We start from the raw sequence: 16,471 nt of genomic DNA, 5'->3' as shown, positions 1-16,471 counted from the left end.
ATATGCTTAGTTTTACAGCAGTTTTACTGCCATCAGAATTGTGATCTAAATGTCCAGATTTCAGTTGTGTCCACTGCATGTGAATATTGTGACCAAGATTTTAACAAATGGATGCCTAGGTGGAATCTCCATCCTTAGAGGTTTTTAAGACCCGGCTTGACAAAGCCCTGGCTGGGATGATTTAGTTGGTGTTCGTCCTGCTTTGAGCAGGGGATTGGACTAGATGACCTCCTGAGGTCTCTTCCAACCCTAATAGTCTATGATTCACTTGAATGCAACTTTAAGGTCCTATTCCGGAAAAAAGTGTGTGTGTGTGTGTACAGCAGGGATAACTGTAAAACTAATGTAAGTGAGATCAAAAATATTATTATACTTATCTATCTGTATCTATTCCTCCAATTCCGCTTTCGGCTTTTGGAAAGCTGATTATCATCTTTGTGACTGAAAGAGCTACAGGTTTCTGCTCACTTAAAATACCATTACCTGCCACTTCATTAATCTAATTTAAAGAGCTGAATGCAGGCCTATTAATAACATTCTTTGCATGCCTCAATGATTCCAAACAAACCATATGCCTAATAATTTTGAACTGTTTTCAAGATCTTTTAAAAATCTCATTAAGCTGGCATTAGTTGGTCATATTAAATCCACTTACTTTATACTTTCTACACCCTTAACCTATTAACTAGTTAATAAAGATAACATGGTCGCCTTTAGTCTACTATTCATGAAACCTACTAATCAGCTTCTTACCAGTGCAACGGGCATATCTGTATACTTACCCTCCATCTCTGAATCAAAATGCTTTGTGTAGTTTAAATCTGCAATAGGCATGCACTCCATATACTGGGGGGTTAAAGCTTATTGGGTATTACTTATATTGTGGTCATGCCCACAATGTGCTAGGGGCTGTACATTTTACAGCTTGGAAAACCAAAATGGAGAGAAGTGACCTGTCCAAAGCTGCACAGCAAGTCAGCCGCAGAGCCAGATAGAACTCAGGAGTCCTGATTCACAAACCCTCACTAGACAACCGTGCCTTGCTTGATTCTTGCCTTCTTGCTCTGAAGCCAGTAATCAGTGAAGTAACTGGGAATGCAAGTGGGGGCTTGGTCAGCAGATTAGAAGTAAGACTGTTTTTAAAAAGTGGTGAGCATGTTTTGTGAAAACATGGTGCAAATTTTTGAAAGGTGCAAAAAAAGTTTGGTTTTGATCAAGTCTTTGATGAATTTTTTTAATTTTTCCAGACAAACCCAATAATAACCAGTCCCCTGGTTACTTTTCCCACATTTTTACTCCCTCCCTCCCCCCTTCCCCCCAGTTTTCCCAGTGGAAATTTTTTAAAGCCATTTTTCATCAAAATAACATTTTGGTAAAACAAATTCAACCAGCTCTAGTTAGAGTCAGCCGATATCTTGTGATGTCAACAGTTCACTCTCACTTCCTGGCTAACAGCTCTATAATATTCCAGAGCCAAGCAAGCCTGGGGAAACCTGTGTTACTTCTTGTCTACACATGGAGTTATTCAGGAAAAGCTATTCCAAAATAACTATTCCTGACAAACTCCATGTGTGGACACTCCAGTTCTACAATAGGAGTGCCTTATATCTGGTTAGCTTAATCCAATCATTCAGGAATGTATTGGGGTCAGTGGAGACGGGGATAGAGAATGGGGAACAAGGAAGGAGCAGTGATGACAAGAGATGAGGGATGGGAATGAGGACAGAGGCCATGAGGGATGAGAGACGTGACCTGGGATGAAAAGCGAGAAGTCTGGACAGAAGAGAACAGTTGATGAGAGGGGTCTTGCAGGGGGTGTCTGAAGCCACAGGTGCTGGAACAATTTTTATAGTGGGGGTGCTGAGAGCCATTGAACCAAACTGTAAACCTTGTATATGATGGAAACTGCTTCAAGCCAGAGGATGCAGCAGCAAGCCCCACACCCCTAGTTCCAGCACCTCTGTCGGAAGCCCTGTCCTTGTGTATCTGTGAAGCGCCTTGAACCCCTCAAATGCTGGGGAAGGGTAGAGCCTTGGCATTATTCCTTGGCATGGCTGTAACTCAGGAGGCAATAAAGATTCCTTGAGTAAGAGGCCCATCTCTTGTGGTTTCTTCACCAGACAGGGGCGCAGTGGCTCAGCTTCCCTGCTGTTTCACTCCTCAACCTGGTAGCACTAGAGACGGCCCACTCCATCATGGCTCCACATGGAGGATCCGACACTCAACATGTTATGCGGAAAGCCAGGTTCCAAACATTTCTGTGTATCAATATTTGGTGGCAGGGTTTGAGGCAGGTTAAAATCAGGACATACCTTATTTCACCCACAAGAGTCCTGCAAGAACTCAATAGATCAGTTAACCTTGAAGGGATCCACCTGGCACTGCCAATGATTTTTTGCAGATGGTCATGCTCCTGCTGGCCCTGTTCCTGACTCCTACCAAGCCACCCTCCTCCAATTCAAAACAACTGTCCCTAGCAGAAGGAGGCATGACAATTAAATATGACAATAATAGGTTATTTCCCCCATAATCCTGGCCAACACTATATGGATCCATTTTCTTCGTTATGGGTAGACTCCACTGGAGATCTTTCCACAGTGAATGAGAGGAGGTGGCGTCAATCTCTAAAGTAATGTCAGGCCAAGATATGTCACTCATGATTATATTAATTTTTGCTTCCCACCGTCTGTTTAGGTGTGATAACTTGTCAATTTCTTCATCCCTAAGATGAAGGCTCCTGTGTTCTGCCTCTGTCCCTAATTTGTTCAGTTGGGATGCCACTCTATCAGAGGCTCGTTCACCTGCACATCCACCAATGTGATATATGCCATCATGTGCCAGCAATGCCCCTCTGCCATGTACATTGGTCAAACTGGACAGTCTCTACGTAAAAGAATAAATGGACACAAATCAGATGTCAAGAATTATAACATTCAAAAACCAGTCGGAGAACACTTCAATCTCCCTGGTCACTCGATTACAGACCTAAAAGTGGCAATTCTTCAACAAAAAGACTTCAAAAACAGACTCCAACAAGAGACTGCTGAATTGGAATTAATTTGCAAACTGGATACAATTAACTTAGGCTTGAATAGAGCCTGGGAGTGGATGGGTCATTACACAAAGTAAAACTATTTCCCCATGTTTATTTCCCCACCCCCCACCCCCACTGTTCCTCAGATGTTCTTGTCAACTGCTGGAAATGGCCCACCTTGATTATCACTACAAAAGGTTCCCCTCCACCCCCGCTCTCCTGCTGGTAATAGCTCACCTTAAGTGATCACTCTCTTGTTACAGTGAGTATGGTAACACCCATTGTTTCATGTTCTCTATGTATATAAATCTCCCCACTGTATTTTCCACTGAATGCATCCGATGAAGTGAGCTGTAGCTCACGAAAGCTTATGCTCAAATAAATTTGTTAGTCTCTAAGGTGCCACACGTACTCCTTTTCTTTTTGCGAATACAGACTAACACGGCTGCTACTCTGAAAGAAAGATAAGGACTGCGATTTGGTCATCCACTCCTCCACGACACTGAACAGCATCTTAGTTGTAGGCACTTGGGGAAATATCAATTTAGTTTGGAAACTTACATCCCTTAGCCAATGGTTCAAAAAGATTTCAAGGCAGAACTGGAAAAACCTCATTTAAATATATCAAATATCCTCTCCCTTCTTGTCTGGGTCCAAAGGGAGAGCAACTAGCTTTTACTAGCTTTGAGGTATGATCAGTCACAACCCAGGCCTTGGTTTTCAAGGAAGATGTCCATGGTTCCAACAATTGCTTTCCAATCTGTCATTGATTTGTCACCAATTTAACTAAGAACAGAGTCTGGTGCATGTTTTCTATACAATCCTTTTGGCTAGAAGTAGGCCGGAGGATTAATATGATAATGGATACCTCCTTAAAAATTATTTCTCAGAACTGTGTTTTGGGATAGATCCCATCATCTTGTAAACTCTCCAGCTCATGGAAAGCTTGGTTCTCTGCAGCAAGGCTTGTAGTCAAACAACTCATATTTGATTGATGGATGAGCAGACTGTCTCCAAGGAGAGAAACTTGGTGTAGCGACTTGGCTGACTTGGCAACTAAAGAGTGGTAATATCTTGGAGAAGACGGACCTCACACAAATGTAAAAAGATTTGGTCTGGATTTGATTAATTCCAGTGGATGGAAACAGAGACACTGCTCTTTTCCCCTCTGTGCCTCCCTTCGTTCCATTTCTTTCCCTGCCTTTTTCTTTTCTTTTTTTCGTTAGTTGCTTTTAACCTTTGTTTTGTTCTATCCTTGCTTTTTGTTAGATAATAAAAACAAACCCGTCACATGAATGAGTCACACTGAGACATTTGAAGTTCAGATGCCTTCAGCACAACCCCACTATGTAGACAGTGCCCTTGTTGGCAAATGACAATTTTATTTAAGCCAATACCCAGGGGACTTGATCTATCAGTGCAGACAGGAAATTGCTAAATGCCAATGATCTTATAAATAGGCATGAGCTCCTCCGCTCTACCTACCAAAACCCATTCTTTCACCACTTTTACTAATTAGGCGTAACAGACTTGACTACATTCCCTAATGTCTCCGCCTGTCTGTAATGAGAACCTTCTGCCTCACACTCTACTCAGGAGTAAAGCATTGTGAAGAACTATGGGTCCAAAAAGGTGCATTTCACTACCAGAGTTGATCTTTCATCTTCATGACTATTTTACAGGATGCTGAAGCCCTGGGGGAAATCCTGGCTTCATTGATGTCAATGGCAAATCCCCCATTGACTCCAGTAAGGCCAAGATTTCACCCCTGGATTCCAGTTCAAAGTTTAGTTCATTAGTCAGGCTGTTCTTCAAAAAAGGAAGGTGGAGGAACGGATCTGAAGGGAAAGCTCTATGGCTTGGTACGAATTCATTTGAATACAGTCTGGTCAATAGAATTACATTTCTGATCCTGTTACAATTGAGCCCTAGGCTCCCTTCCACTGTGAGACACAAGGAAGCAACCACAACAGCAGAGTGTGCACTGTGTCCTCTGTCCCAGGGGCTGGTCCACTGTAACAGCCTTCTACTGCTATCAACCAATGGAGTTACTCCTTTAGCTCTAGTGCTAGAGATCTGCATTGTGATGCGGAAGGTTTGGGATTCAAAACTGAACCCATGGGGGAGTAAGGGTTATTTTATAAGAGGGACAGAAGAGTCAGAAAAGGAGCAGAAGAGGGAAAAGAACAGCTCGGTGGCATGCTCTCTGTTTCCTCACACTCCTCTGTGGTAACTCATAGCATCAGGTCTGCACAACTCAGGGCACTGGGGGACTGTGTGGTTGGGCTGGGCTGCAGCTGCTCCAGCTGGCTTGCTCCCTTGCCTCTGTGCCGTGACCTGTGAAATTGACTAAAAACTGACATACAAAGAAAAGAGAAACTGGCTAGTACAAGCTGAGACAATAGCTCAGCACTCAGGTACCACAGAAGCGGGTGACAGATGGACATGACAGAAATGGAAGTTTGGCTGGATAGATGGATAGAGAAAAGGAAAATGGAAACAATCAACATAAATATGCTTCCCCAACAATGAAGGGGTAGAAAGGGGTTTCTGTAGGTGTCTGGCTGGCTGGATTCCTGTTGAAATGATTACTTTAATGCTGCTGAGATTTTACTGTATTTTCAGTGATGCGTCAGGGTGCCTAAAGCCTTAGATACATCTTTTTATTATTTTAAATCTAAATAAATAAAATAATGAAAAGTTCAGTAGATGTTTAAATTTCACTCAGGTTTAATAGTCTAACGGAACACGGGTAAGAACATTTGTTCTTTCTAAAATAAATCATTTTTGACAGTGACCTTTGAAGGGAGAGGGGACTTGCTAGAGCTCTTCAGACCTGAGGCAAGGAACTTCCATTGAAATCAACCTGGATTATGTGCGTTATACCGCAAGACTACAGGATTGCGAATCCTGATTCTTGTGTGAAATGAAATAGGGCTTCCAGCATGTATTTGAATTAGAGAGGGACTGGATTGCACAGAGCCATACAAAGTAAAATTTCATATTCAAAGGCACCATGTTTGAAAACATTGTAATTGATAGCCGCAGTGTCTACAAAGAAATGGTCAGCAACAGGAGCGACTGAAAGTGCTTGCTGCTTTCTAACCAGTGCCAGCTCTTATAGAAAATAAAAGTCACGCTGGTGGTCTTAGAGTAGCAGCTGTGTTAGTCTGTATCCACAAAAAGAAAAGGAGGACTTGTGGCACCTTAGAGACTAACAAATCTTTTTGAGCATAAGCTTTTGTGAGCTACACGAAAGCTTATGCTCAAATAAATTTGTTAGTCTCTAAGGTGCCACGAGTCCTCCTTTTCTTTTTATTGGTGGTCTTGGCTCAGTTCCTGGAGGACAGATGTTCATGTCAGAAAACCACTTGGAGAAGTAGCATTAATTGGCACTCATGTTAGAAAGCTCAGCAGCGTGGTCAAGAACAAAATGGCCATGGAAAATGAAAAGTGCTCTCATTCCTTAAGATGATCCTTCTAGGTGGGGCTTTAGGCACTTTGGGCCAGATCCTCAGCTGGTGTAAATCAGCATAGTGCTTACACTAATTTACATCATCGGAAGATTTGGGACAGTGGGAGATGAGACTTGCAATGTAGTTGCCCTCGCAGTGCCTCCTCTGTGGACAGGGGATTTCAGTTTGCTGAGCGTCAATCCAGCAATTTTCTCAGGCACTAGCTTCATATTTAACGTAGAGCTTAAGCAAACAAACCATGCCAGATCCTGAGATGTGTGTCCTCTATTGGACACAGTTTCTGAAATATTAAGGAAGCTATCACTTGCCAGCTGGTGTAACTATGATAGTGTTGATTCTGGCAGCTGGCAACACAAAGTTGACCAAGGGTCTAGCAGGAGAAGGGAAGGAAAAACAATGCTGCTCGTCTTGCTTTCCTAACAAAAGATTTGTCAGTTTCTTGGCAATACCGTGACGTTTTCCCAAATTACTATATACTAATAAGAACACTTCAAATCCCAGCTATGCACTCATGATATCAAACAACACAGACAGCTTTTCTTAGCCTTATGTCTGAGCCAAGGCAAACTGTATCTCACAAAAGTACCCAATGCTATACTTTTTGCCTGTGTGCAAAGCTCACTGCCTGAAGTCACTGGAAGACATCTGAAAGTAAGACATGTATGCAGGTGCTTGGTATGACTTTAGATGCCAGTTGTAGGCACCCAAATTGGAAAAATGTACCCAGTGTAAACAAAATATATAATGCAGTTATTAATAGGAGACAAGGCTTGCCCATCTGTAGGGAGGGGACAGGGGTGTTGGGCTAAAACCGTTTTCCATCGGAAAATGCCTTTGGGATGAAACCAAAATGTTCTGCAAAGCCGTCTGGATTTTGACAATATTTAAAAACAAAATTGAAAAAAGTTCTGGTGCTTCATTTTCAAATCACTTTTCATGTTGAAATTTACTTGCTAGTAAAATTTAAAAAAAAAAATTATAAGGGTCGAAATCTAAATGAAACATTTCCAGTGACCCTGTGGTGGGGCAGATCCTGCCCCCCACACGCCAGTCAAGAAAGGGTTAAAGAACTCCTGTGGTCACTCTCAGCCCCATCCCATCCACACCCGTGTGGCTTGTCAGGCCCGAGGGTGGGCACTGGAGAGAGAGGAGCTCAGCCAGAGCTCTCAGACCGGGACACTGGGTTATTTGCTGAGAAACAGTTTGAGACTATTGTACCCTCTAAGAAAGGAAGATGGATTAGTTTGTTTCTTTTGTTGCAAGCCCCAGGACTAACTCTTTGCCTTTAGTTGCACAGGATGGTAAGACAGGAGTGTGGAACAATTTTTATAGTGGGGGTGTTGAGAGTCATTGAACCAAACTGTAAACCCTGGATATCATGGAAACCACTTCAAGTCAGGGGGTGCTCAGCACCTATGAGGGTAAGAGCTGAGATGGGAAGCCTGAAAGACTGCTTCCCATCTTTGCATGAGGAGGATGCCTGGCCCACTGTGGACCTTGGAACTATATCCGTTTTTGTTTGGACTGGTTTACATCCAGAAGGGGATGGACTTACAAAAAGATATAGGTGGAGGGTTGCACTCCTTACTCCAGGACCAGACCAGAGGTCTGCCGTCACCCATGGAATGGTGTATGAGGTAAGTGAGGTGCTGCCCACCTTCACCCCAAGGGGGCGCCCTTGAGACATAACTTTCAACAGACCTGAATCTACATTTCTGAGGGGAATTGCATTTTGCCAAAAAATTGAAATTGTGGGGGTATGTCATGGTTTGGGATGATTTTCCCCCCACCGAAACCTTGAAATTTTCCACAGGTCAAAAATCTATTACCCCACCGGCTCTAGTTGGGGTGTGGAGATGAGGAGAAAGAGATGATGCTTGTAGCAGCATTTTGTCAGAGTACAGAAGTGCAGGATTCATTTCTTTACATTTTACAGGTCTGCTTCACCAGTGTGTTACCTTTGTGTTTTGCTCGTGTAACTGCACTGACTTAATGGTGTTACAGAGTGTAAAACGGGAACATCAGGGCCACGGGTGACACTGTAAAACTAAATGTAAGCTATGACTACTTGGTTAGGCACTCTTTCCCCCTCTAGTGGTGGATACCTCCACTGGAGCTTGAGCCTCGGTTAAAAGAGGTGAGTCTTTTATCTCAGAGACACATGCATTAAGATCCAGGGTGTCCCAGGTTTGATCCCTGCTGCTGACAATCTAACCACTGCCATCAGCATTGTAAGTGGTGGCCCAAAGTGAGCTGTCTCTGAAGCTTGGGAGGCTCTTTCCCTGGCCAGGGGGAGAATGTAAGCCATACCTAGTTAACGGGGACTCTGTCCCCCTCTAGTGGTAGGTAGGCCAGCTAGAGATTGATTAGCTTGCTACAGCCATGGTTAAAAGAGCTGAGTCCTTTAGCTTGGGCAGGGAAGGCTCATGTCTTAAGATCCAGAGGTACTAGATTTGATTCCCCCCTACTGACAGAAACCACCCAGGAGCATTGGCATTATATAAATATTTGTCAAGCTGTTCCTCCTGCACTTACCTGCCAAGTACTGAGTCAAATGTCTGTGATTCCTTTGCTAACGCCATAAGCATCCTACAGCTATGTGAAAACCGGAGGGTTATTTCATATGTTTGCAGTGGTGTATGAGCTCATGAAGAGCTGAAGGCAAATCTTAAAAGAGAGATGAAATATTCAAATATTTTGTTTTAAAAATATCAATTTGTAATTGCAATGTTGTCAGATCAAAGAGGCAACTAAAACCAATAAACATAATGAATGGCACATTGGCAGAAGGCTTAGAGAGTCAGTTTTTCTACATCTTGAACAAGTGCTTCTTAGAACAGCTGGAGCAGTGGTTCTCAACCTGGCGTATGTATACCCCTGGGGGTACACAGAGGTCTTCCAGGAGCTACGTCAACTCACCTAGATATTTCCCTAGTTTTACAACAGGCTACATAAAAAGCCTACTGAAGTCAGTGCGAACTAAAATTTCATACAGACAAAATGAAAAGTAGCCAATTTTCCAGTAACGGTGTTCTGTGACACTTTTGTATTTTTATATCTGATTTTGTAAGCAAGTGGTTTTTAAGTGAGGTGAAATTTGGGAGTACACAAGACAAATCAGACTCCCGCAAGGGGTACAGTAGTCCGGAAAGGTTGAGACCCACTGAGCTAGAGCGCACGTGAGGAAAGTCTAAGGTAACAGATCAATATTCTTGAATCGAGAAGTAACTGTTGCTGAGTCAGTGAGTAACTGAGACCACAATATAATTCTGTTCAGCATCCGCTAGGGAGGAATCCAACCAAAAATTAGCCTTGTGACACAACACTTTAGAAAGCAGGATTAAAAAAGAAAAAAAAAAAAAGATGAAGCTTGTCCAAAAAGGCATGAAAGTCAAAAGAGAGAAAATAAAAATCCTCTGACTCAGCATGGAAGCTAGTTAAGCACGAACCAGCCACACACACCTTCAAACAAAAGAGGAATCAGGGAGGCAAAAATAAACCCGCCAGTTCAAGCAGTTATTTGAGCCAAACAAGTATCCTTCCAAAAATGAAGCATGTGAAGCAAAGAGGAAAGGAGGAAGAGGTGGGTTGGGTGAATTGCTTGGCAAAACGTAGGGGGCATGGCAGGGTGTAGTATCGGGAGGGCTATAGGACATGGTCTTCATACCTTCTCTACTCCTTAAGCACACGGTGCAGGAAATGCTACAATTCAGCCCTTTCTTTTTTTAAGTTTTGCAATTGACCTTTAAGGCATTTATTTCCTTAGAAACATATTTACTGACATTTTTGCCCTCAGGCTTTTTTAAAGCCCTCTAGTTCCACACTAGCACCCTTGAAAAATGAATATTATTTGAACAGATTATGTGTGTGATTGGAGAATGGGCATGGAACTTGGGAAGCAGCCTTAGAAACCGCAACCTGCAAAAACAGTGGCGTGGAAAGGGACCGATCCCAAGCCTGAGAATAATAAAATGGAATTTAAAGCAGGGTGTAGAAGACGTAGAACTTGATCTTTACAATACACATCTAGCCCATTATTATCAGGGTCTTTTCATGTCGCTGTGCTGAAACTGAGGCTAATGTAGCATCAGAAACACAATAGAAGTGTAATACACTCATTAGGGAAAGGAAGATCTTCCTGTCAACTAATTAAAGGGCCCATCTCTGATCCTACTGAGTCAAGGGCAAAAATGACACTGACTGGGCAGGATCCAGTCCAGGATTATATTTCTTCTTTTAGACAAAAGCTGTTGATGGTTCATTGAAATGACAGCTCCACTGATGAGGTGTCGAGGTGGCTTCAATTCCAATTCCAAACCAAATGCCTAGTTTGTTAGCATGATATAAGAATAATTTCACATATATCTTTAGATTTCAGCCTAAAACAAACTCCACACCTTGGGGTGCCCCTCCGGAGCCCTTGATGTACACTTAGACCCACCATGTCATTAGGCGACACAAAGCAACAATACATCTCCTTCCTCCCATCCTGCCACACCTCGTTCAGAAAAGCATCCCCAGGGAAAGACTTTAAGCACGTTTAATGTTAAACACGTGCTTAAGGCCCACTGAAGTAAACAGGAACTAAGCATGTGCTTAAAGAGACGACGATGCTTGTGTGCTTTCCTGAGTTGGGATGGACTGAGGCATGTGCTACAATCGCTTTCCTGAATCAGGATTTATGTCACCATTCAAGAGACCAGTCCAGCTTAACCCCACCCCCAAACAGTATTAACTAGACTTTCCACCAAGGCACTGTGGAACCCTTCTTTAGGGCGTGCCCATGAGCGCTAGCTGGATGGAGCTCCCGGGCTGGCATGGCTCTGAAGTGGCACTGCCAGGGAGCCAGGAGAGGAGCCCAGTTTTGGACACAGAGCCACAGGCAGAGGGAGTTGTGTGAATCTCAGAGCATTGCCTAGTGCCGAGGCAGAACCCCGGGTCTATTCTATAAGACAACAATGTCCACAAGGGAAGGGTGGCAGGGAAACACAGTGAATGGAGCCTTTTATAATATGTAGTAACGATGCTTCTGCTTGTCTCTTAAATTCCACAGTTTTCACAGTTAGGAATCACTTCAAGCTACGGATGTTTCTTTAAGGGTAATCATTTTTCTCTTCCTTTCCACTTAAAGTCACTGTTGAAGTGTAATTGCAAGTGCTGGCTTATTAATGGGGCTGAAAAAAAAAACAACCCAGGGTGTCTGTCTATTGTCAGAGTGGGGAAAATATCCAGCGAGGCACAAGTTATTGAACATGATCCTCCATTATTTCTGGAAATCCTTATATTCATTATTAATAGGAGCCCTCAAGCTAGCTTTCCTTACGGGCCTTATTATTGTGTTCTTGGTTTTAAATGTCATTGTATGCCTTTTCCATTGCACGCTCTCGCTCTGCAGAGCAGAACTGTGCACCTCTCCTTCCCGGAACTGCCATTTTCAGACCTAGTCTCAGCAGCCTTGCCTGGTCAGGTAGGTGCCTTTGCAACAGGATTGAAACAGAGGAGGTGAAAATGAGGACGGAAAATGTAGTTTCCTTTGTGCAACATTTCAGGCAGTGCAGGAGAGTTCTTACATAAGAAAATCAGAACGGCCATACTGTGTCAGACCAAAGGTCCATCTAGCCCAGTATCCTGTCTTCCGACAGTGGCCAATGCCAGGTGCCCCAGAGGGAATGAGTAGAACAGGTGATCACCAAGTGATCCATCCCCTGTTGCCCATTCCCAGCTACTGGCAAACAGAGGCTAGGGACGCCATCCCTGCCCATCCTGGCTAATAGCCATTGATGGACCTATCCACCATGAATGTATCTACTTCTTTTTTAAACCCTGCTATTGTCTTGACCTTCACAACACCCTCTGGCAAAGAGTTCCAGAGACTGCCTGTGCGTTGCGTGAAGAAATACTTCCCTTTGTTTGTTTTAAACCTGCTGCCTATTCATTTCGTTTGCTGACTCCCTGAGTTCTTAAACCCTAGTTCTTGTGTTCGTTCTTAAACCATAACTATTTGATTCAGCTACTGTTAGGTTACCAATCATCTCTAAAAATAATTTTGTTATTAACACATCAGATTAATAAAACCCAAATGATTTTAAACAATCAAACTTACTTTCCCCTGATTGTGCTCTGTGTTTATTAATATTCTTTATTTGTACTGTGGTAGTTCCTCTGGGCGCCAGGCATAGCCCAGCACCCCACTGTGCTAGGAGCTGTGCAAACACACACACACAAAAAAAAACCCCGGCCCTGCCCCAAGGAGTTTACAATCAAAGGATGCACTTCACTCAGTTTGGACACTGAATCAATGGAACTACTGCAAGGGAAGCAAAAGTATAAATCTTTTCAGGCTTGGGACCTTAAAATAACCACCCTTCTGCCTGCAAGTATTTTACCTGTCATTGTTACAACACCTAAGCTCACTATGGCCACACTCATGCAGTTGGCACCACACAGTGTATCCCACGCTGATCCCACATGGAGACCGCTTCCCATCATGCTGATCAGTATTGTCTTGTTAACTGCTGCATCCCCATCTGTCTCTCGGGAGGGTGCTCAGCTGCATAGATTCCAAGGTCAGAAGGGACCACTGTGATCAGCTAGTCTGACCTCCTGCATAACACAGGCCAGAGAACTCCCCAAAACAATTCCTTTTGGAACTAGTGCATATCTTACGAGAAGAGGCTGAGGGAACTGGGCTTGTTTAGTCTGCAGAAGAGAAGAGTGAGGGGGGATGTGGTAGCAGCCGTCAACTGCCTGAAGGGGGGTTCCAATGAGGATGGAGCTCTTCTCAGTGGTGGCAGATGACAGAACAAGAAGCAGTGATCTCAAGTTGCAGTGGGGGAGGTCTAGGTTGGATATTAGGAAACACTATTTCACTAGGAGGGTGGTGAAGCACTGGAATGGGTTATCTAGGGAGATGGTGGAACCTCCATCTGTCAAGGTTCCTCCCCCACTCTGAACGCTAGGGTACAGATGTGGGGACCTGAATGAAAACCTCCTAAGCTTATCTTTACCAGCTTAGGTCAAAAACTTCCCCAAGGTACAAAATATTCCACCCTTTGTCCTTGGATTGGCCGCTACCACCACCAAACAAATACTGGTTACTGGGGAAGAGCTGTTTGGAAACGTCTTTCCCCCCAAAATACTTCCCAAAACCTTGCACCCCACTTCCTGGACAAGGTTTGGTACAAAGCCTCACCAATTTGCATAGGTGACCACAGACCCAAACCCTTGGATCTGAGAACAATGAAAAAGCATTCAGTTTTCTTACAAGAAGACTTTTAATAGAAATAGGAGTAAATAGAAGTAAAGAAATCCTCTCTGTAAAATCAGGATGGTAGATACCTTACAGGGTAATTAGATTCAAAACATAGAGAATCCCGCTAGGCAAAACCTTAAGTTACAAAAAAGATACACAGCCAGAAATAGTTATTCTATTCAGCACAATTCTTTTCTCAGCCATTTAAAGAAATCATAATCTAGCGCATACCTGGCTAGATTACTTACTAAAAGTTCTAAGACTCCATTCCTGTTCTATCCCCGACAAAAGCAGCATATAGACAGACAGAGACCCTTTGTTTCTCTCCCTCCTCCCAGCTTTTGAAAGTATCTTGTCTCCTCATTGGTCATTTTGGTCAGGTGCCAGCGAGGTTACCTTTAGCTTCTTAACCCTTTACAGGTGAGAGGAGTTTTCCTCTGGCCAGGAGGGATTTTAAAAGGGTTTACCCTTCCCTTTATATTTATGACACCATCCTTAGAGGTTTTTAAGGCCCGGCTTGACAAAGCCCTGGCTGGGTTGATTTAGTTGGGGTTGATCCTGCTTTGAGCAGGGGGTTGGACTAGATGACCTCCTGAGGTCTCTTCAAACCCTAATCTTCTATGATTCTATGATCTTTTAAACAAACATCCAATCCGGCTTTAAAAAGAGCCAGTGATGGAGAATCCACTGCAGCCCTTGGTAAATTGTGCCAATGATTAATTACCCCCACTGTTAAAAATGTCCACCTTATTTCCCAGCTGGATTTATCTAGTTCCAACTTCCAGCCATTGGATTGTGTTGTACCTTTGCTAGACTGAAGAGCCTATTGTCAAATATTTGTTCGCCACACAGGTACTTATGGCCTGTGATGAAATTAACTCCTAAGGGCTAGTCTACACTGGCACTTTAACATGGCTCGTGTAGTCGCGGCAGAGCTATAAAAAACCCCACCTCCACGAGGGGAACAGCTACCAGCACTGGTGCACTGTCTACACTGCCGCTTTACAGCGCTGAAACTTGCTGCACTCAGGGGGGTGTTTTTTCACACCCCTGAGCGAGAAAGTTGCAGCGCTGTAAAGTGCCAGTGCAAACAAGCCCTAACTTTCTCTTTGTTAAACTAACTAGATTGAGGTCCTCCAGTCAATCACTATAAGGCCTGTTTTCTAATCCTTTAATCATTCTTAGGCCTCTTCTCTGGAGCCTCTCCAATGTATCAACTTCCTTTTTGATATTCCAGCCATGAGCACAGTCTGAGAAGGGACCCAGAACAAAATCCAGTTGAAAGCCCCAGGCTACAGTCAGGTACACCTTTAAGTTCTCATCCACTAGTGCAAATCCTGCTGTGTTTGTGTCTCCCGCCCGGCCAGGGAATCTTTACATCCCAATAAAACACTTGGTTCCCCTTTATTTATAAATTATTTCCATTTTTATGAAAACTTTTCTATTAATAGGTTTCAGAGTAACAGCCGTGTTAGTCTGTATTCGCAAAAAGAAAAGGAGTACTTGTGGCACCTTAGAGACTAACCAATTTATTTGAGCATAAGCTTTCGTGAGCTACATCCGATGAAGTGAGCTGTAGCTCACGAAAGCTTATGCTCAAATAAATGGGTTAGTCTCTAAGGTGCCACAAGTCCTCCTGTTCTTTTTTCTATTAATAGTCAGTGCACAATTTTATTTTAACCAAAACAAACATTGAGTTTAACCCAACAGGGCTCCTTGAACACAGACTTCTCCTCTGGGGCCAAGCGGACAAATAGAAATAGAAATAACAGCTGAATAAATAAAGGGAGAGCAGAGTGAGGAAGCAGAATTGCCTTGTGAAAATGTTTCCCACTGAAGTTCTAAAGGGCGTTAGGAAGAAGCTGGAGTTTGAAAGAGCTTCATTGGGTTATCTAAGCTGGATACACGACCTGGTTCACCACTGCACTGCTCTGTCCGGCGTGTAGAATACCTCTCCATCGGCGGAAGATGAGGTGTAGCCTTTACCCAAGACCCAAAGGGAGGGGCACACACTCAGATTATTCACTCCGGGCAATTTGAATCTGGTGGGATTCCTTCTCTCCAATGGAAATGCCGCTACTGCCTCCCTGGGGTGAGCCTTGATTTCGGATGGCGGCCACGTCTTCCACCAGTGGAAGGGGGACACCAGCTGTGCGGGCACGCGGGGGGCGGGGTGCCAGCTGAGGGGGATTGTTACTCTCGTGTATGTATTTTGTAGCCTGACCCAAAGTTGAGTATATACAATTGTAATTTGAGGATTAACAGGTTCTTGTCCCAAGATCAGGCCCAGTTAGATTATTGTAAAATTATCATGTAATTTGGGAAACCCGATGTACTACGTAAAAGAATAAATGGACACAAATCTGACATCAGGAATCATAACATTCAAAAACCGGTAGGAGAACACTTCAACCTCCCTGGCCACTCAGTAACAGACTTAAAGGTGGCAATTTTGCAACAGAAAAGCTTCAAAAAAAGATTCCAAGGAGAAACTGCTGAGGTTGAATTAATATGCAAACTAGATACCATTAACTTGGGTTTGAACAGAGACTGGGAGTGGCTGGGTCATTACACATATTGAATCTATTTCCCTAAGTTAAGTATCCTCACACCTTCTTGTCAACTGTCTAAATGGGCCATCTTGGTCATCACTACAAAAGTTTTTTTCTCCTGCTGATAATAGCTCACCTTAACTAATTAGCCTCTTAC

The sequence above is a fragment of the Natator depressus genome, chromosome 2, assembly GCF_965152275.1.
Source record: "Natator depressus isolate rNatDep1 chromosome 2, rNatDep2.hap1, whole genome shotgun sequence".
Lineage (NCBI taxonomy): Eukaryota > Metazoa > Chordata > Testudines > Cheloniidae > Natator > Natator depressus.
Note: the sequence above shows the minus strand (reverse complement) of the source record.